Source organism: Crocodylus porosus, unplaced genomic scaffold (assembly GCF_001723895.1).
Source record: "Crocodylus porosus isolate Cpor-Errol unplaced genomic scaffold, CroPor_comp1, whole genome shotgun sequence".
Taxonomy (NCBI): Eukaryota; Metazoa; Chordata; order Crocodylia; family Crocodylidae; genus Crocodylus; species Crocodylus porosus.
In genome coordinates, this window is record NW_017728914.1 from 31597308 (window position 1) to 31618034 (window position 20727).

General features: G+C 45.3%; 1 protein-coding gene across 1 annotated transcript in view; it reads right to left on the reverse strand.

Moving 5' to 3' along the window:
• Positions 1–20727, reverse strand: part of COL23A1 (collagen type XXIII alpha 1 chain) — a 284371-nt gene that overhangs the window by 54749 nt on the left and 208895 nt on the right. The window contains exons 3-4 of the mRNA XM_019535162.1: positions 11206–11213; positions 5888–5914 (exon numbers count right to left, since the gene is read on the reverse strand). The gene's annotated coding sequence lies outside the window, so the exon portion shown is untranslated. The remainder of the gene's footprint in view (positions 1–5887; positions 5915–11205; positions 11214–20727) is intronic.

Sequence of the window (20727 nt, forward strand, 5' to 3'; positions counted from 1 at the left end):
AGGAATGAAGCGTGAGATAGTATGATCACACATAGGTGGCAGGCTACAGCGCTGTGCACTGCAGGATGTGGAGACTGAACTAGGACGCAGGGAGAACGTGGGGAAGGGAGTGGATTCGCCATCTCTTTCCAGACAGTTCTTGCACGAGCTGCTGAAGCATGAAGTACTCCACAGTCCTGGGGCCTGTTCTCCTGCCTGACGATGCAAGAAACTCCCAGTGCAATCACACACACAAGGAAGAATTTTCTTAATTGCTTATGTGAGGCTGTTAGAAAGCTGGCAATGCAAGTGCCACCGTTGGGGCACAGATGGTGTAGACACATGACGTTTTCATATCTACCGGTGTAAATGTGGAACAGATGCACGAACTACAGCCCTCTGACTGTTTTAAGTTGCCCTATTCCAGAGTAATGTTACCCCTCAAATAACTATACATTCATCTCTAAATTATACCAGTGTTTAGGCTGTATGTCCCCGGTGTTAGCCGATTTCCTCTTGGGACCCCTTTGTTCAATGCAAAGAAACTGCCTCCAGTCTGTGGTGAGGGACTGCAATAATTCCTACTGCAGGCAGCGATCTCAGGAGAGTTTATCATCTGTTTGCTTTGGATACTGGTATAACTTATTTCAGGGCACAGTAATATGTTAATACTGGTATATGCGTCTCATGTATACACACTGGAGGCAGTTAGTATCCCACCGATTCAATTTAAAAGTCCCCAAAAATTCCCAGCTAAAAAGGCCAAATTCTTTTTGAGAACATATGTACATGGTTGATTCAGCAAATTGCATAGTTAGGTTGCTTTTAAGCATAGCCAGAATTTATAAAACAGAGTCCTGATTTCCTTTGATACATGATATTTTACAGGGAAGGAAAAAATACAATACAAACAAAATAGTAGGAATGAGGATAACAGAACGAGGCAAGTGCCAAAAAAACTGCAAATCCAAATTCTTGTATTGCACAAAATCCTGGGGGTGGAAAAAAACCGCAGTTCTTGTGATCTATGTTAAGCATGAACTGAGAACTGGCTCAAATGAATGACACTAAAATAGAAATAGAGCAATGAACCTTAAGGCCATCTCTGTCATGTTAGGGACAAACAGGGACAATAGGAGTGAGTTAAGTGGAAAAATAAGCCCTTCTCTACGACTTCTTAAATAATCTGTAAGCATTTCATAAAAGAACTACACCTCTTCTAGAGAATACAAAATTAAGGTCCAAAGAAACCTCTTGAAATATTTATATTAAAACACAAAGTTTCTTTATTGAGTTCTCTCTCTTTTAGAAGTCCATGGGCACATCTACGTGTGCACTAATGCACTTTTGCTAGTGCACATTAAATTTAGTGCCTCCATTGTGAGGTACCACAAAACGGTGTGTTAGCCTATTTTAATGTGCATTAGTGAAAGCGCCTGGTGTTTTTGTGATGCTTTAATGCACATTAAAATAAGCTATCGTGCATTAAAGCGCACGTGTATTTGCATCCCATTACACTTCTTTAGAGCACTAATTGGTCTCCTCCCTCTTGCATTCTACATGACTTTTTTTAATTCTGTTGCTCAAAAATATTTGAGCGACTCAAAATTAAAATTATAAACACCAGGTCATGAGGGCTTTCACATGCACTAATTACACCAAATAAAGAATGTTTTGATGTTTGTATTGTAATATCCTCATGTAACCAAACTTACATTTGCTAGAGATGTTTGGACAAATGGAATTTTTTTTTAGACCCCAAACTTGAAGTCAAGCCAACTCCACCAAAACCACCACGCACCACGGTCTGAAATGCAGAGGGCAACAGCAAGAACATCACCATACCTGCTCATGGTATTAAATCAAGCAGTGCTCATTGCAGCCATGCAGCCCTACCAACTAACTGCACAGCTGGAACTGTAAACATAGGGTCTAGCATGTGGCAGAAAGCCAGGCTTGGCATACACAGCAAAGGGCAGATACTCGCCCTCCTTCTGAACTCACGTGACAGACACAAACCCAACATTTCCTTCTATCGCAACAAGAATACCGGGGCATTTTTGTTGGTTATCTTCCCAGCAGATCCTCAGGCAGGGTAAACACACACACACACACAAACACACTATCGTGGGCTGCAGTCTACAGTCCTGCACTTTACTTGAGGGCAAGCAGCTGAACTGACCTCATCACCGAGTGTTTTCCATCTGTATACAATCAATTCGTTTCGGGGCATCCTGACACAGTGCTAATCTACTCCAGAGACAGCATGTGAATTCATGTCACCAGGCACAGCATGGGACAATGAGAGGTCCGAAAGGAAAGCAGTGGCCTAACTAACCTCTTGTTTACGTAACGTGTGGGCGAGCAACAGTGTCAGCCAAGGTGGGACAGGCAGCACAACCCCTCTCCCCAACGAACGCCTGCCCTGAAGTTATTTTTGATCACCCCAAACTCAAGTCTCTACAATACTTAGGGAAGCTTCACAAGGCAGCAGGATGCAGAATGCTGCGCTGGGCATTCACCCCACGGGACGGCCATGACTGCTTTGTTTCTATTTGACTCCTTGTCGCTGCAAAAACCACTGTCCACTGCAGGGAAGGAATTCTCTTTGCCTTCCTGTTGAGAGGCAGTGCTACTGTGGGTTTGGGTTTGCAGATCCGGCCAGCCTTGCTGGCAGGTCCTGCCTGACAGGCAAAGAGCAGCTTTCAGGGTGCTGCTGGAAGCCCTTCCTCCCGGCTGCAGGCAAAAGGAGAGGAGAAGGTGGATCTTGATTGCTTCCCTTTGGCCGTCAGGCCCCAGAGAGCTGAAGTGACTGGGGACCAAGTAGGAACTGTGAGCGGCGACTCTTACTCAGGGCAGGCCCGTCATCACGAAAGTAATTCTTTCCTATCGGCATTTCTGGGTTCCAGGAGTCCGTCACTGAAACAGCGCTGGGCCTGGCTAAGTATGGGCTCGGAGGACAAGAACAGAGAGCATTTCCCACGGGCAGCACTAACTTGTGTGCTCAGTCACACTGTTCTGGAGCAGACAAGGGTACCAGATGGCCCAACCTTTCTGCCTCATCTGGAATAAATGACAAATTTCAGCTTCTGATAAGCCAGTTCTGCATTCCTGCCACATCCCTTGTTCAGCTGGCTCCCAGTTGGGTGCCACCTCCACTGCAAGCGTCTGCCCCGCTTAATATGGACCTTTGTTCTGGAGTCACCAGTTCTCCCCAGTTGTTGCAAAAGTCTCTTGCTTGGGGGACCCAGGTTGGGAAGGAAAACTAAGCCATCGGTTCTACGCTACAAGGCAGGTGGGATGGGGTGACAGTCAGTCTTTCTGGGTGGATCCAAGTCACCTTTGCCCTGAAGATGCACACAGTAGGTCCCAAACTCCTGCCATCTTCAGGATACGACTAGGACCCAGTTGCCACTGGAAAAGCCAGGACGGGCTCAGATGCTGCAAACATTGAGTTCATGCAGCCCTGAGAAACCATCCTATACAAAGGAGTGGTGGGAACCAGCAGTCAACCTACCAACTCTGTGGTTCTTGAGATGCCCCTTGCCCAACAGATCGCCGCCTTTGGAAAGTGCCAGCTTAGTTTTCACTCATTTTCTGATGACAGAAAACATAATAGATGAATTCTTCTCTTGCAAAGAACTTGGGAAGGCCACGACAGGTCAGAAGCCTTTTTAACACCAGGGATTCCTACTTGAAATCTCTGGGTTTTATTATGTGACTCAGGCTTGGCACCTGGCATTGTTGGCATCCTTGAAAGGATCTCAAGGCAGCCCACTGCACCCTCACTAAGAACCACTGCGCTAAATCCTCAGGAAAAGCTGGAGGCCTGGTATGGGGGCAGGGACAGACCCAGACAGAGCATCTGCAGCAGATGATCTGAGCTGTAGAGGCAGAACGAATCAAAAGGGAGAAGTCCTGCCTTTTAGGTACAACTCTGACAAGCTAAATCACTGTGATATCAATCACTCATGATAGAAGCCGGTGGGATGGCACACACACCAGTCTCCATTTAACAGCCCAAACAGAAGCCAGCCACTATCTCCATTCTCCGTACCGAGCCTGGAAAATACTGCATGAGGCAGACACTGAATGTTTTGAGGCCACTGGCCTGCCAGAGGTGAGTGTGGGGGCTCTGCATTTTAAAGCATCAGCCTCTACTGCCTGAATAAGTGGTCAGGCCAGCAACCCCCAATCACACCTTGCTTCTCAACCTCTAGGATGCCACTGACCCCACTAGGAGGAGACAGAAGGCCGTGCTGAGTGGGTATGGGTTGCATGCACAGTAGCTGTAATTTCCCCGTAGAGTCAGCAGTCTTATTTGCTATAAATTATTACAAAGGAACTCACAGGCCCCCAACCGTTCCTTTCAGATGGGTCTTATATTGAGTTTAATTTATTAAAACCAATTGGTGAGGCAGCTACATACTTTCCACTTATCAAGGTAATGGCATAAAAGGCTTGTTCTACAAAATCAGCACACGGCTGCACTTCCCAATCTGGGAGGCCGGCGTCCCTGGGGAATCTCTGATCTCCTCCCAGGGGAAGCTAAAACAAGTTCGGGGGAAATGAAAAGTGGAAAAGCTTTTAATTTCCCTCTTAATCACTTTCACTTGAGCCATCCATCCATCACACAATAGACTTCGCTGCAGCTTGCAGGAGACCAAGTAGAATCGAGCCAGTGCACAAGAAGGAGCAGAAGGGAGAATGCATTTTCCCAACACTTTTTATTTTATTTTGTTAAAGGCATCCGCTACAGGAAGAGGAAACCTAAATGCTTTCCTGGACTAAAACCTATCCTGCAGCTGCTGCAGCAGGGCACTGTAGTAATGGACTTGCATTGTGGGCTTCATGAAGTGACTGGGCCCACAGGCTGATCGCTGAGGTTTGAGTCCTTGGCTGCCGAAATGAATACGATTGCATAGGTCAGAAAGGCAGATGCAAGGCCACCATTCAGGATTTGGCCAGAATGAAGGTCATGCCTCTCCTCCTGCAGCAATGGCCACAAGCCAGGGTTCTGACCATTTAAGTCGCACTGGAAAAAAAGCACTTCTCTGACAGTGCAGCACCCCTTACATCCTCATCCCAGCACCTAGGCTTTCCCCAAGCGGTCCTGCTCTCCAAATACTGACCTAGCCCAACACTGCTTGGCAATGAGCTCACAACAAAAGGCGCTAGAGTTACAAGTGCTGACCTACATCTTGCAGCCAAATAGCTTTGCAGCAAGTCCCAGTCACACTGGGTGCCTATATACAAGTGCGGAGGCTGCTTGGAGGCACTGCAATTCCAGCGCGGCAGAGCAGACTCGATTAATCGAGTCTGCTGGAGTGTGGTATGTCCTGTGCTGCACCAGCCTCCTGCATCTTGTGTATCAGCATCCCCGCACTTCAGAATGGCAGTGGGGGCACTTTAGCTAAAGTTCGTTGAGCAAGCTTTAGATAAAGTGCCCCTGCCGCTATTTTGAAACGCGGGGACACTTAGACACAAGATGCTCCCGGCACTTTAATTAGAGTGGGTCTCAGAGCTGCTTTAATTAAAGCACCCACTGCACCCCCGGAGCATGTGTATAGGTGCCCAGGGACCATGTGCATAGATGCAGAGAGGCCCTTTCCTAGTTGTGAATGAACTTGAGGTGAATTTCAGAGTGTTGTCCAGAAACCTCTGGGAAAGGTCAATGTCTGACTAAGGCTTACCTAAAACCATAGGCGAGGATTTAGCCCATCACCAGTGATGTAAATATACAACCTGCTCTAAAGTTCTAAGATTAAATCTCTTAAATGCTGTCATTGCTAATGTGGAAGGAAAGAAAAATAAGAGAGGCAAAGAGCAGCGTTTGACAGAAAAGGCAGAGTGAAACGCAAGGTGTAGATTAGAAGAGAATTTAAAAAAAAAAGACTGGCAGCATTACCGGATAACCGTCTCGTCCAGACTGCCCCTGTGGTGAGTGAACAAGCAAGATAACAAGAACAAGTCAGTCAGTCGTATTCCCCGCACCGTAGCAGCACATTGCAATGTGGACAGCTCAGCGGCCTGGGCACAGGAACTCAGTGTCCCTGGGTCCAAGCTGCTAGAAGAGGAGCTTTCCTCGCCGGATGGGAATGGGCAACTTGGGATTAAGCAGATCAATGGCAGCATGTGGATGGACGGGGCTCACACCAGGTCCTAACAGTGATGCCACCATGGAACCGAAGGCAGGTTAATCCTGCTTTGCTAGGGGCAGCTCCTGCAGGGAGGCTCAAGAGAGAAGGCGGCCTGGTATCGCAACGCTGTTCCAGTGGAGGGCTTTGCAGCTCCAGCATGGCATGGGAAAGCAATGGCATCAGAGCCGCCAAACCTGGACCTGCCCTGAAGGGAGCACAGGTAAAGTCAAGCTTCACCTTCAGTGGTGCTTTTTTCCCCCCTTCCTCAACTTCCTTCTCTCATTGGTTTTCCATGGGAAAGGACCGATTTCCCAACCCTGCTCTGGGTGCTTCCCTTGTTCAGGATGTTGTGGAACGGGAAGTTAAGATCTCTGCAACAACAGCAGAGAGCAAGAGAAAAGTCAGTCCATGACCTTCCTTGTTTTCTCTCCCCTTGTGTTTCTAAGGGGCATCTCCACCTAAACACAATATGCCATTACCCACAGGAACAGGGGTATGAGCGTGTATACGTGTGGCTGCAGAGGGGAGTGCTCTAAATAAAACGTTGCATGGATTTCAAGCCAGAACTCTTACAAATCCAATACCTCACAAACAGGAAGATGAGGATTACAGGAGGCAATATCATGGGCTGCTATGTGACATCAGGAGGGTGGCATAATGCAGCGGTAGCTACACCCACATATGTCTTACTACACCAGTGGTTCTAACTGAAAACACCCATCTTTCAACACAAAATACAAGAGCTTCTAATTTTGTTAATGTGACGCTACAGCCGTCAACACACATTTTACAGCATTTACATTCATCCAGAAATAAGACATTAATTGCAAAGCAATGGCAACCTTGTAAACAAATCAACACCTTAGGATAACATATGCAGAAAGACTCTCATGAAGACTTGTGCCCAACAAAATATATCAAGAAAAAATGCTTGTCATTCATAAACTTCATTGATTGGTAAGCTTCCATGGTCTCTCCCTTAATATATAATGTTTGTTAATAGTTGGTATGGTAAATATTTAATTATAGCATATGGTAAATCTATCCTTCAGGTTGCAGAAATTTCCTACTCAGCATGTGATTTTAATATCCTCTGAAACAGAGGCTTTATGGCATATTTGAATAGCACATTCCTTATTCTGCAGGCAGAATGATCAATCATCTAACAGCCATAAATACCATACCACAGATTCTAATAATACATATATGCAACTAATTTAAGACAGCCAAAAAATAAAACACCAGAAGGACTACTGCTAGTGCCCAGCGTAATTGAGGATACATTTTCAACTTAATATGATACCATATATATAGGATGTAATCAATTCCTTATGGACAAAAGAGAGAAAATGGTGGGGGGGAAATTAAGAAACAGAAGAAATTAATAGGCCTAAATGCAATACTGTTTAAATAAACTAATATTGTGATTCTGTGGGTTTTGGGACATCTTTTTAGAGTTTAAAAGGTCTCTGTTAAAGGCTGTTTAGGCCACAAATTTAGGGTTTGTTATAAGTGCTTTACAAAATAAAACGTTAGACATTTTCCTAAAAAGGAGGAGGGGGTGAGAGAAACCAGCCTTGTTTGTGTATGAAGTCTCCCCCATGCAGCATCTGAAATTCAACAGTGCGTGGGAACCAGGAAATGAAACTTGACTATCGACAAAAAGAAAAAGTAATGCTGTGCATAGGCTGTTCAAGCTGAACTGGGTTAATAAAAAGTAACATACAGCACACAGTGAAATCTGAGGTTCTCATTTGGTAATCTGAGGCAACCACGCAAAATGCTGGGCCCACGTACAAAATGAGAATGAACCTGTTTGAATGAAGTGGTCAGTGATAATAATTTCAGATATTACAAACAACAGACATGGGTAGACAGATGTCTTTTAAATGGGCATGTGTGTGTGTGTGTGTGTTTATACACATCTACATATACACATCTATCTATAGATATACACACACACGTTAAAAAGGCATACACACAAATCGTATATGTGTGTATGTATACATATGATCTGTGTATATGCGTATATACTATATATACATGTGTACATACATGTAGATACTCTATATACACATACATGCTAAATACATATATATGAATGACGTACGTCTTTTTAGCATGCATATATAGTATGTACATGTGTACATATACATGAAATATATACACAGATCATATGTATACACACATATATACATACACATAGATACACGATTTGTGTGTATGCCTTTTTAAACATGTATATATGTAGCATGTACACATGCACACGTTTAAAAGATATCTATCTACCCATGTCTGTTGTTTGTAATATCTGATATTATTACCACTGACCACTTCATTCATATAGGTTCTCATTTTGTACGTGGGCCCAGCATTTTGTGTGCCTGCCTCCAATTACCAAATGAGAACTTCAGCTTTCACTGTGTGCTGTATGTTACTTTTTATTAACTCAGTTCAGCTTGAACAGCCTATGCACAGCATTACTTTTTCTTTTTGTCAATAGTCAGGATTCATTTCCTTTGATTGCCAAATGAGAATCTCAGCTTTCACTGTGTGCTACATGATATATATGCTACTACATCTATCTATCTATCTAGAGAATGAAAACATATATATGAAGACTATTTAGATAGAATATATATAATATTGAGTTTTAAGTAGATAGCATTCTTTTTCTTTCAAGTAAAAATTAAAAAGTCCCATATTCCTGAATTAAATCTTATTTGAAAATATTCTATTGAACAGCAAAAGTTTCATCAACAGAGCACCTTTAGTCACTGTAAGGATCATGCCAAAGTTACCATACAAAGCTCCATGAATTAAATTCTGCTCTCAGTGACACTGGTATAAATCCAGCGTAGAATGTCTTTAATATGAAGCCTTATGGCTTAGCTCTGTTTGAGTAGCATATATAAAGATCTTGCTGAAGAAGCAAAAACATAGACTACTTTTGTGCATGGCAGGGAGGCTCAGGAGCCAATATCCAACTATGCTCAGCGCCAAGTAATCTAGAAGTCGCTTGATTTTAAATTGTTTTTCCCTAATAAATGCCCCTTTCGTTATATTAGAGAGACCCACATACTTGGTTTATGATGGAGAAAAAAGGGATGGCTTGGCAGTTTTTAACTAGTGAATATTTACAGAAAAACCATTCTCCTGATAAACTACACTCTTAAATACAGACTAAAAAGGGAAATTCATGTGTTTGAGCTTCCCCCAGAACAAAGTCCTACATTTATTGGGATTGGGTGTGTCCCCATATGCAAGGGTATGCACTCACAGCAGCAAAACTAGTAGCAACACAAACTTGTGCTGCTACTTTTTGCTGCTATGCACACGTCTGTACGTGTGCTTCGGTATGGGGAATGCCCCGCTTTGGGCAAACTGCTTTTCCTCCGCTTCTCCCAGCTCCTGACATGCTGGAGGAGCCAGAGTGGAGCTAAAGGAGGGGAGAGACTCGTGTGTCCCTGGAGGGACCAAGCCTCCATATCTGCAGGCGCACACTCCTGTAGTGTGCACCATGCTGCTTTTTTCACAGCGTTTTGGGGTTTTTTCATGCTACTAGGATTTTCTGGAAGCAAATTTTGCCCCCCAAACTGCAAATCTGCAGCACAGGGCACATTTTCATGTACCAGGCACATGTTTTGTAGTGCTGCAACGAGGTTTTGTAGTGCCACAAGCCACATATGCCTGCATCCGGCCATTGCTCCTGTTGTATACAATTTATAACAAAATGCGAGCTTGGACTAGGTTTGAGGCCTCTCTTCAGGACGGGTCTGGCCAAAACCATCACTTGTTCTGTTTTGGTGTGGTTCCCGCTGGAAGCCAGACCAAATGGCAAGTTTGCCAGATTTCCTCTTTTAACTTCTCAGGTTCAAAAATAAACACGACAGACAAATAAAACTTCAAGAGATCTAAATGCCTATTAACTACAACTTGAACACAAAATGCTGTCAAAACCCACGGAGAGCAAAATTGCTGGTCTTACAAGCCAAACATTTAACTTGTATTTCATCAACGGCGTACGGCTTCAAACAGAAGAGAAAGCGGGGTGGGGGGAGAGACAGAGAGACTTGGACAGCCAAAAAAACCGAAAAAAAACCCAACAGGTTCACAAATGAATTTCAGAGTTTACTGAAATAACATCCTCCCCATCTCATTGAGGCTTAGTAGGAAGGAAATGGTATTTGAAGAAGATTGTCTATGACATTAAAGTGCTTATTCAGAAAGCATGGGCAGTTTGGAAGTGTACAGGGAAGGATTGTCAAAAAGCTGCTGAAGGCTTTAACTGCCTACCTTCTGTCCACATTTTGGGGGAAAAAAATTCAGTGGACGGTGGGTGCCTAATTCCTACAGGTTCCTTTGAAAATCTCTCCCACAATACCTGTATGGACATAGGTTGAATGCTGCCTTCTCACCCCAAGAACAATGGGAGAGCAAAGCAAATTTCATAGAGACGGGACAGAACAGGCATGTTTGAAAGTTTTCTTGAGAAGATAAGTTAACACACATTTAACCTGTCCTTCATACAATGCATTCACTATAGAGGCTCTGTGGTCGCACAAACAGCAAAGTTAATTACTCTCCAAATAGATCAAGAGAGAAAGAAGAAAGCTACACTTCTTTTTTTTCTGGACAAACAAAACTTTGTGGGGCTAACAAGGTCATTAATTATGCTCAGTATTAACCGAGTGAGACAATGGATGGGAGAAGTGAGACTAGGTTAGAATTAAAAATATCAACACGTTAATACATTATCATGGCACTTACATTTCTCCTTAAAAGGAGACTGACCAAACAACCCTCTAAAAAGCAAATGGTATTTTTACTGAATATTGGACGAGTTCAAAATGACTGCAAGCCCCTTAGGGCAGCAAGTTAGGCATTTTTAAAGCTGTGGGTTTGTTTTTTTTAAAGCTATTTGCCTACAATCAGGGGGAAAAGCAGCAGCATCTGGGACCAATTTTCCTTCCAGACACACGTCCAACAGAAAAAGCTGTTTTTGAGAAATGACACAAAAAAAGTGGGGGGGGAAAAAAATGTGTCTTAACTTTGTTGACCCAAGTGTAAAATCCACGGTACTTACTGCAGGTCCTGAAAAACACAAAAACAGAGAGAACAAACCACTTAATGTTAACGGCAAAGAGGAGACACATCAATGCAGCAGAGCACACATTTCTAGTCTGAATTAAGTTGGAGAGCTGGTCCGCGCGCGGTTAAAGCACGGCATTTGGAGATTGCTTTTGAATGGAGTTACAGGTGTGTAGGAATATTCGTCCGCTAAAATCTAGTCTACACTCATCATCATCCTCTTTCAAGACCTTACAGCAGACAGCATCAATAAGCGCAGTGCTGCAAGACTAAGTACTGACGCTTAAGTGCACGAGCCACCAGGGTTGAGTTCTTGCTCCTGCTGGCGATGCATACAGAATAAGGCCAAGACTGCTTCCAGCCACACGTGGGACCAGGGACAAACCCTGAGCCTAGACACAGAAATACCAGCAATGCTCTGTTCTTACTGGCATGCTCATTTTGCTCTGGGGTGTCTAGGCATGGCGAGGGAATAAGGCATACCAGCCCCGGAGCCGAGGGCTGGCCTGAGGTGCGAAGCTAATGCAGCAAAGTGTTTGTGTTGCACGCTCCATCCCCTGGCTTGAATGCATGGCAAATTATCCAGCCTGTTTAACACATGGGCATGCAGTATCGAACTGCCTTGTCCCAACACGCTCTCTTTCACCCCTGAAGCAGGCTGCTGATGCACAGGAGAGAAGCAACCTGCTGTGCCCAGTGGAGCCCCCGATCCAAAGGTGGTTAAAGCAGACAGGCGCCCATTAGACTCAACAGGAACTCGGTCTCACACAGTGGTCATGGCCACGAGGGGAGTGGGACAGGCAGCTTCCCTCCTTCCCCTGAGGTCACTGCCAGGAAAGCCGCAGACAGCTTCAGGCAGTTCTGCAGCATCTCCCTGACATGGCGTCGCAGAGGCAAGCATTCGGACCATGGTCGAACGGGACAGGCGTTTCCCTCCTGCTCCAGAGGTTTCTTACTCTGCATACACTGGGCCTCGTCATGCTCCATTTCCCGCATGATCCAAACCAAATAGGGGATTAAATGAAAAAACATCAAAACATGGGAGAAATTAAAACAGAGGGAGATTAAAGAAAAAAAACAAAGCTTCTTGGAAGCGTCAGATGAGAAGCACATTGCTGGCTGGTTATGCAAATGTTTTCAAGCTCTTAGTTTTCTGCCCTGTCTCCCCAACATGCTTTAAAACACTCAAATATCTCAGATGAAACAATAAAAACAAACCCTCAAGGTCTGCAGAACTAGGACCTAAACCAAACACTTAGGGCGGGTCGCAGGACTTCCTGCCAAAAAATCAGCCCAAATGCTTTAGTGGGTGAAGCCCAGTGCGTATCCAGCACTTTGCCTAGACTTGGACATCCTGCAGGCTAGAAAGAAGAACAGCCCTCTCCCACAGATGGGTTTGATCCTGGGCATCTTGGCGCTTCTCAGGATCAGGTCCACTAACTTTATTTCCAACATGCTCAGGGCCCTGATATCCTGATTAATGTGCCCGATTTACATTAGATTGTTATTAATGAGAGCTGAATTTGCCTGGGGTCTTTCATTAACCATTAAAAGAGGTAAAGCAGCCTTTTAATGGACTTAATTTGATTTATTTTGCCCAGGAACATCATTTGCCCCAGACTTAATAACTAGCTGTGAGACACTCTCCTGACAAAGACTACTTATTTTTTTCCTAAAAATGCAGCGATAAATGTGAAAGTCCATGATGTACCAGGGAGCTCCCTGGCTCTGCCTAAGACAAAGCCCTCCCTTTCCAAGAAATTAGTCAAAATTGTATGAATAGAGCTGGCTAGTGCAAATTGTATGCAACATTCCTCAGAAAGGAAGGAGCCAGTTGGAAGCGATTATTATAATGAATAAAAATACAAAACCACCTGTGTCATTTTTTTTAAATGAGCTTTGAGGCTACATTTCGGGAAGGAGAATGAGATGGAAGAATAACAGACTGAGCAGAATCCAAACAGTTTCTGACAGATGCTCCAACAACAAACCTGATGCTGGAAAGCTGCCGTTCGCACCTAGACTGTGTAGTGGGCATTATTGCTAGATCTGAACTCCAACAGTAGCGACTTTAAAGATCAAATTCTGAAAAACATTTGCGAAGGCTCACAGGCTCGCCAGCAACATGTTGGCTTTGCCGGAGGAACATGAACTCTGGCAAAGTGAACTGACCCAGATTTAGTTATTAATGATTTTTATTAAATGTTTTTATTGTTGTAGCAATTGCAGGGCCCCAGTGTGGCAAGCAAAGAACACATTTATAGTACATGACAGTCCCCTCTCCAAAGGGCTTACTGTCCATTGTTTTTTGCAATTTTGGAATGCACTATCACATTTGTTAAAATGAGGCCAGGGAAGTAAGAGCAACAGGAATATGGGGCAAAGACCAAAGACACCAGTAAGGACTTTGCAAGCATTCAGGGGCTGATGCTGCATCATTAAAGACAGTGGGAGCTTTGCTATGGACTTTGATAGACACAGCTTCAGTGTCTGAGATATCATGCCTGTATCTGATTATCCTCAGAGGTAAGCTAAAGGCTGAAAAATGAAAATCCTACATATACGCCTATTGTAAATGTTCATAAGAGACCAAAATATCCAGTTCGTGTTGCACTTATCCACCTACATTCTTGTTCTCATGGCCTGCAGAGAAGGCAACCATCCTCTACGGGGAAAAGGTTGTTAAAAATGCCATTAACTCGTGTGTTTTCTTTCAGTGTCGTCCCCTTGGTTATTGCTAGTATCCAAACATTTTTTCTTGCATTTCAGAAAGATGCTTGGGGAGAAGTTTAAGTGACAGGGACATTCAGATAGTTCACAGGCCTGATGTGTGAGAGGGCATTCATTTTGCTTCCAACTACAGTGTATTTCTGTCCAATAGCTATTACATTTGTGCCTGTAAGAATGCCTTATTTTAAAGGCAAATTCAAGACAGATATAAATGCATAGCTTGGAGGATTTTTATTATGAGTTAGAATGTAACCAAGTCCCAGGTGTTTCTCTCCTGGCTGCCAGGAAAGGGCTTTGGTTTTCAGGACAAGTTTTAATCCTGGGTACACAAGCCTGCCAAGGACTCATTTCAGCCATAAAATGCCACCATATGAAACGTTAGACAGAAGTTGCGAGTTACATCAGTCATTAAACTTGGACCTGAACACCAAATCCTGGATCTGACTCACCCAGGAACCTTAGGAAAGTCCAGGGCTGAATTTGAAGTTCACGGTTTAGCCCACAACCTGTAATACGCTGGCTTGGTTCAGTTCACTTGAATTCTGTATATCTAAGAGGAAGGCGAGAGCTAACTCCATGTCATTTCTTTTGCGCTCCTGACCTAGAGACTTAGATCATTTGAGACTCTTGCAGACAAGGGCACAGTTCTGCAAGAAGGGGAAATATGGATCAAGAAACTGAAGTCTAATGAACAAAGCCTTGTGAAGTACAGCGTATAAGTCAAATGAATAAATGAAACAAAGTTGTGGGTACTATCTATATTTTTTTGCACTACAGTAGTGAAGTACTGTACAAACAAAATAAATGGGGGTCCCTGCCCCAAAGCTATTATAATGCAAGTAACTTTGTATGGCATTTAATGATGCGAGTTACTATGCTCCTATCACAAATTTACAGACTGGAAATAATTTGTACCGTTTGGAACAGGAGCCGTAAATGAAAATGTGGCTATGTAATGATTAATTGTGCAAAGATGTAGGCCTGATGTAGTGAAGATGACAACCACCTGTTCATCAAGAATACCACAGGATTTCTGGAGGAGTGAAACGTAGGCAAGAGCCACTGGCTGAATGCTTTAGTATCCAGCACATACGCAAACCCTTCTGTCCTCGGGAAACAGCTGTCCTAGGTTTCTTACCAACATTCACTAAACCAGATGGGTCTTGTCCATTGTGGGAAAATACAGCATGTTAGAAAATGCTCTGGATAACTTGATGCTGAATAAGAATGTGCCCTCGGTATGCAGGATGGTGATGTTTAAAAACGTATTAGCTGGCTGTAATAAGCATGAACCAGCTAGTGGTTTTCAGCTTTGTTTTTCCTGGTTTCCTCCAGGTGCTGAGTGAGGGTTGACGTCACGTCAATTAGGCCATTTTCTAACGCGACTGATGTGTGTCCTCAGGGCAAACGTGGCTGTGGTGCCAACACTTTAAAGGCGCTTGCTCCTGCTAACCCGGTAAATTTGCAATGCCTGCTTTCTTCACCATGCAGATGAAAGGCCACCTAGGATGTGGCTGCACTGAGTCAGTCCTCCTACATCCCCCCATGATGCAGTGTTTCCTGTGATGTTAAATCAGCCTCCAGTCCTAGTATGAGTGCTGGTCACTATGAGAAGATGCTTCAGGGATCCTGGAAAGCACCGATGTAATTGTGGTTCTGTAAGTGTTTGTCTGGAGAAGATATAGAGAACAGATTGGGGTCCAGTTCCCTCCGCACCTTGCACCCAGAGCCCTGTTGTCACCCTTGGTTTGGTCAGGGTCACCTCTGGCAATTATCACTGATGCCCACATGTCACCAGCAGAGATTTGGCTCCTTCAGCCATGGGATGTTGTTCCAAGAAGAAGAATTGCTAGGAAGAGATGGGATCCACCTGACGAAAAAGGGAAGAAGATCTTTATCGACAGGCTCACTAACCTAGTTGGTGGGGGGGGTGAAGCTGTCTTATGGGGCTTTTTTTAAAAGAGCCTTTACTGAGGGCACAGAGACAGGCCATCCCAATGTGCAGGAAAACTAGCACGTATGGCAGGCAACCAGCTTGGCTTAGCAGAGGACTCTTTGGTGAGCTTAAACACAAAAAGAAAGCTTATAAGAAGTGGAAGCTTGGATAGACAACTTGGGAGGAGTACAAGAGCATTGCAGGAAGGCCAAAACGCAACTGGAGTTGCAGCTAGCAAGAGACATGAAGGGTAACAAGAAGGGTTTCTACAAGTATGTTAGCAATAAGAGGAAGGTCATGGAAATGTTGGGTCCCTTACTGAATGGGGGAGGCAACTTAGTGACAGGTAATGAAGAGAAGCCTGGAGTACTTGGTGCCTTTTTTACCTTGGTCTTCACAGGCAAGGAGAGCAGAGTTTGGGGACAAGGTGAGCAGCCCTCAGTGGTGAAAACAGGTTAGGGACCATTTAGAAAAGCTGAACGTGTACAAGTCCACGTGGCCAAATGCAATGCATCTGACAGTGCTGAGGGTGGCTCGTGATTGCAGAGCTGCTGTCCATCTTTGAAAACTTGTGGCGAATGGGGGAGGTCCCAGATGATCAGAAAAGGGCAAATATAGTGCCCTTGATGCTGAATAAGAATGGGAAAAGGGAAGAGAGGGAAGAAGGAGGATGCAGGGGACTACAGACCAGTGAACCTCACCTTAGCAACCAGAAAAATCATGGAGGAGATCCTCAAAGAATCCATTTGCAAGTACTTGGAGGAGAAGGGGGTGATTAAGAACAGTCATCATGGATTCACCAAGAGCAAGTCATGCCTGACCAACCCAATTGCCTTTTATGAGGAGACAACCAGCTCAGTGGATACAGGGAAAGCAGTGGATGCGATACAGTTTGACTTAGCAAGGCTTTTGATACAGTCTCCCACAGCATTCTTGCAAGCAAGCTGAGGAAGTAAGGGCTGGATGAATGGACTGTAAGGTGGATAGAAAACTGGCTGGATCCTTGGGCTCACTGGGCAGTGATCAATGGCTCAAGGTCTAGTTGGCAGACAGCCTCAGCTAGAGTGCCCCAAGGGTTGGTTCTGGGGCTGGTTTTGTTCAGTATCTTTACTAACGATCTGGAAGCTGGGATAGATCCCAGCAAGTTTGAGGATGACACCAAGCTGGGGGGTGTAGTAGATACGCTGGAGGTTAGGGCTAGGATTCAGAGAGACCTAGAAAAATTGGAGGATTGGGCCAAAATAAATCTCATCAGGTTGAACAAGAACAACTGCAAAGTCCTGCTTTAGGACAGAACAATCCCACACACAGCTACAGGCTGGGGGATGACTGGCTAAGCAGCAGCTCTGCAGAAAAGGACCTGGGATTACAGCAGATAATAAGGTGGGTACAAGTCAGTGTGCCCTTGTTGCCAGGAAGGCTAATAGCACAATGGGGTACGTTAGTAGGAGCGTTGCCAGATCAAGGGAAGTAATTAGTCCTCTCTCTTCTGCCTTGGTGAGGCCACATCTGGAGACTGCATCCAGTTATAGGCCTCCCACTATAGAAAGGATGTGTACAAGTTGAAGACAGTCCAGTGGAAGGCAATGAAAATCATTTGGAGCTGGGACACATGACTTGTGAGAAAAGACTGAAAGAACTGGGTCAATTTAGTCTAGAGAAAAGAAGATTGAGGAGGGATTTGATAACAGCCTTCAACTACCTGAAGGTTGGTTACAAAGAGGTTGGAGCTGGACTGTTCTCAGTGTTGGCAGATTTCAGAAGAAGGAGCCATGGGCTCAAGTTGCAGCAAGGGAGGTTTAGGTTGGATATTAGGAGGGTGGTGAAGCACTGGAACAGGTTACCAAGAGAGGTGGTGCAATCTCCATCCTTGGAGGTTTTTAAGACCCGGCTAGACAAAACCTTGGCTGGGATGATCTAGTTGGGGATGCTCCTGCTTTGAGTTGGACTAGATGTGACCTCCTGAGGTCCCTTTCATCTCTAATTTTCTATTATTCTATGATTGTATAAGGGGTTGCACTAAAAATGTTCAGTCCAAAACAGGTTTGCTAGTCAGACAAGCTATTGGAAAGATAAGACAATAAGGCACTGGATACACTGAGTAGCCATACAGTAGCTTGCTTGCTTAACGTTAGACATTTGGAAGACTCTCAAGGGAAACCAATCATTTGGGGCTGCTAGCAGCAATAAGACGGTAAATACTGTCTTCAAAAGCAGACTCTTCCAGGAAGATGCAACCCATACGTCCATGAAAAAGGTGACCCCCTTCCTCATAAATAGCACCGAGACACACTTGAACATCCTGGCATTGGTTGGTGCAGCCTGTTCCTCAGTTAGAAACATGGAAGCAATTAAGTAAGAGCCAGATGACTGCAGAATAAATAAAATGGGTCAGATAAAGTCATTTGACTCAATAAATCTGGGGCTCGTTTAACCACACTGACAATGACGGGAACGTGTTCCAAATCTTTGCCTTGTTCCTGTGTAACGAGGAGTGTCAGTGCTGAGAGCACAAGCACAGCCCATATGTCACAACAGGAAACTTGAGCGGCAGCCATGGGCGAAAGAGCAAGGACAGCTTGGGAGCATGGGAGTCAGGCTCAGGAAACTTAGGTTTGCTTTCTGTGTTGCATGGACGTTCCCACGACACTCTCAGCAAGAGGGATGTGCCCAGGCGAGACAGCAGTCCTGGCACCCAACTTGGCCGTCTGGACCAGGACAGCAGCAGGCGTGCACGGTGGAATCCAGGGTCACCGAGCAAAACTTTCCGTGTACAGAAGAAGAGCAGAGAGTCCTTATCTGCTCCAGCCTGGGCTGGTGGTGAGGGACAGGGGGCAGCTGTGTGGGTCAGGGTTGGTTATGTGTGGGGCACAGGGAGCCCCAAGCAGCCCCTTGCAGGCTAGATCTCTGCCAGCCTGCAAGGGAAAAGCCACGGTTTCCCCATGTATTTCTCCTTTAAAGGAGAATCCATTTTTAAAATTTGTTTGTGAGCCTTTCATATATTCTTGTGACCCCACTGTTGGGTCGTGACCCGGGTGTTGAGAAATGCTGAACTAGAGGACTAGACCTGGTGAACTAGCGCTGCAATTGCGCCAACCTTCAGGCGGTTGGGGGGGGGGGTGTCTCGATTGTATAGCTGCACTTTTCTGAAGAAATTTTAAATGAACAAACCTTTCTGCACTTCACTAGAAAGTAAATTTGGCGTAGCGCAGAACCCAGTGTAAATGCTGTCTGAGTGAGTGTGTGGCATGCCTGCATCCTAAGTCAATTCTCATTAACTTATAGACCATTCATTTCACCCTGCCTAAACCCAGCCCAGAAAAATAAACAGCATTAACTCTGAATTTAAACTTGCAAGAGGGTTTGTTGAAGGAAACGGGATGCTTTCTCTCCATCCCCACCTTTCTGGTTTGTAGGACATATGTGCTGAAGGTCGTAGCACAGCTGAGAAGGTTTGGACATTACCTTTTATCCGATTGCCGGAGAAAGGCCTCTCCTCCCACCTCCCCCCACTTGGCAAGCTCATGCCAGCACTGAGTCTTTGGCTGCAAGACAGCATTTGTCTGGAGGCTGTGAAGCTGTAACCACATACAGTCCCTGAGGGACGGATGCTATCATGCTAGGCAAACACAGTTTTATTCACATTTATCAGCTGTGGCGAAGGAATAAGGACCTGGCTTATGTGCGGTAGGACTCTGAAACAGATATATACATATACAGTCAAGCTATCTATGAAAACAAACATTGGGCAGCTGGGCCAAAACCAATATGCCTTCCTCTGTATCTGTAATGCAGCGTAACATTTCTCAGGGGCTGCATTATGTTGGCGGTGTTTAACTGCTTTGCTGTGTCGAGTCTATATATACTTTCTTGCTTTTGTTCCATTTCAGAGGAAGATATCAGCTTTACCATCTACCACAAGTGTGTGGCATATTGGCTTCCCTGCCAAGGACAACTGCAGACTATCCTTGGTTTTCCTCCCCGATTACAGAGGAATCCAAATAGAACGACTTGAGTCACATTCGTTCTTTACAGTTCTCCTCCTGTTGCTGCTGGCTGTAACCCGATTCCTCTCCACTCGGAGGGGGAAGGATGCTCTGGAGGTAAAAGCACTGAACGGAAACTCAGAAGACCTTAGCTCACCTTTTGGCTAGGCCACAGATTTCCCACGTGACATGGAGCAAGTCACTTAGTCTCACTGTCCTCTCCTCTAAAATGGGGATTAGTAGAGATGCACCGATATATCGGTCACATATTGGATCAGCACCGATAAAAGGAAAATTAACATTACCGGCAATTGGCTTTTTGGGGTGGGTGTAGCCAATAATGTCACTGATAAATGCCACATGCATGTATGTAACTGCAGCATGCATGTGACCAGGAATGCAGCCTGGTAGCTTGGAGGGTAGCGTCCAGCCAGGAGGGCTGTGGGGAGTGGGGGGTGGGGGAGCAGATCAAGGCCCCCACGGTGAAGGAGGGAGTGGGGCAGGGGCAGGAGTTGCCCAGCCAGGGCAGTGAATGGGACCCTGGGACCAGGACCTGCGTGCAGCTCATCAGGGACGGTGTGAGGGGAGGGGGGTGAAGGGGACAGCTCCCACCATCTGTGCACACCACCTGGGGGAAGGCATGGGGGAGCATGTGCCCCCCAGATTTGTGTGTGGGGTGGAGGCAGGCTGCCCACTGGAGGCTCAGGGCCTCTTCCCAGCATGGGGCTGGGGTTGTGCTGGGAGGTGTGGCTACAAGGAATTTTGGGGGGGGGCAAAGAGGCGGTGAACTCCCCCACTGCTGCCCCTGCTCGAGCACCAGGGTTCCCGAGTGTACATGCACCCCATGCCTCCCCTGGGGGTGCGC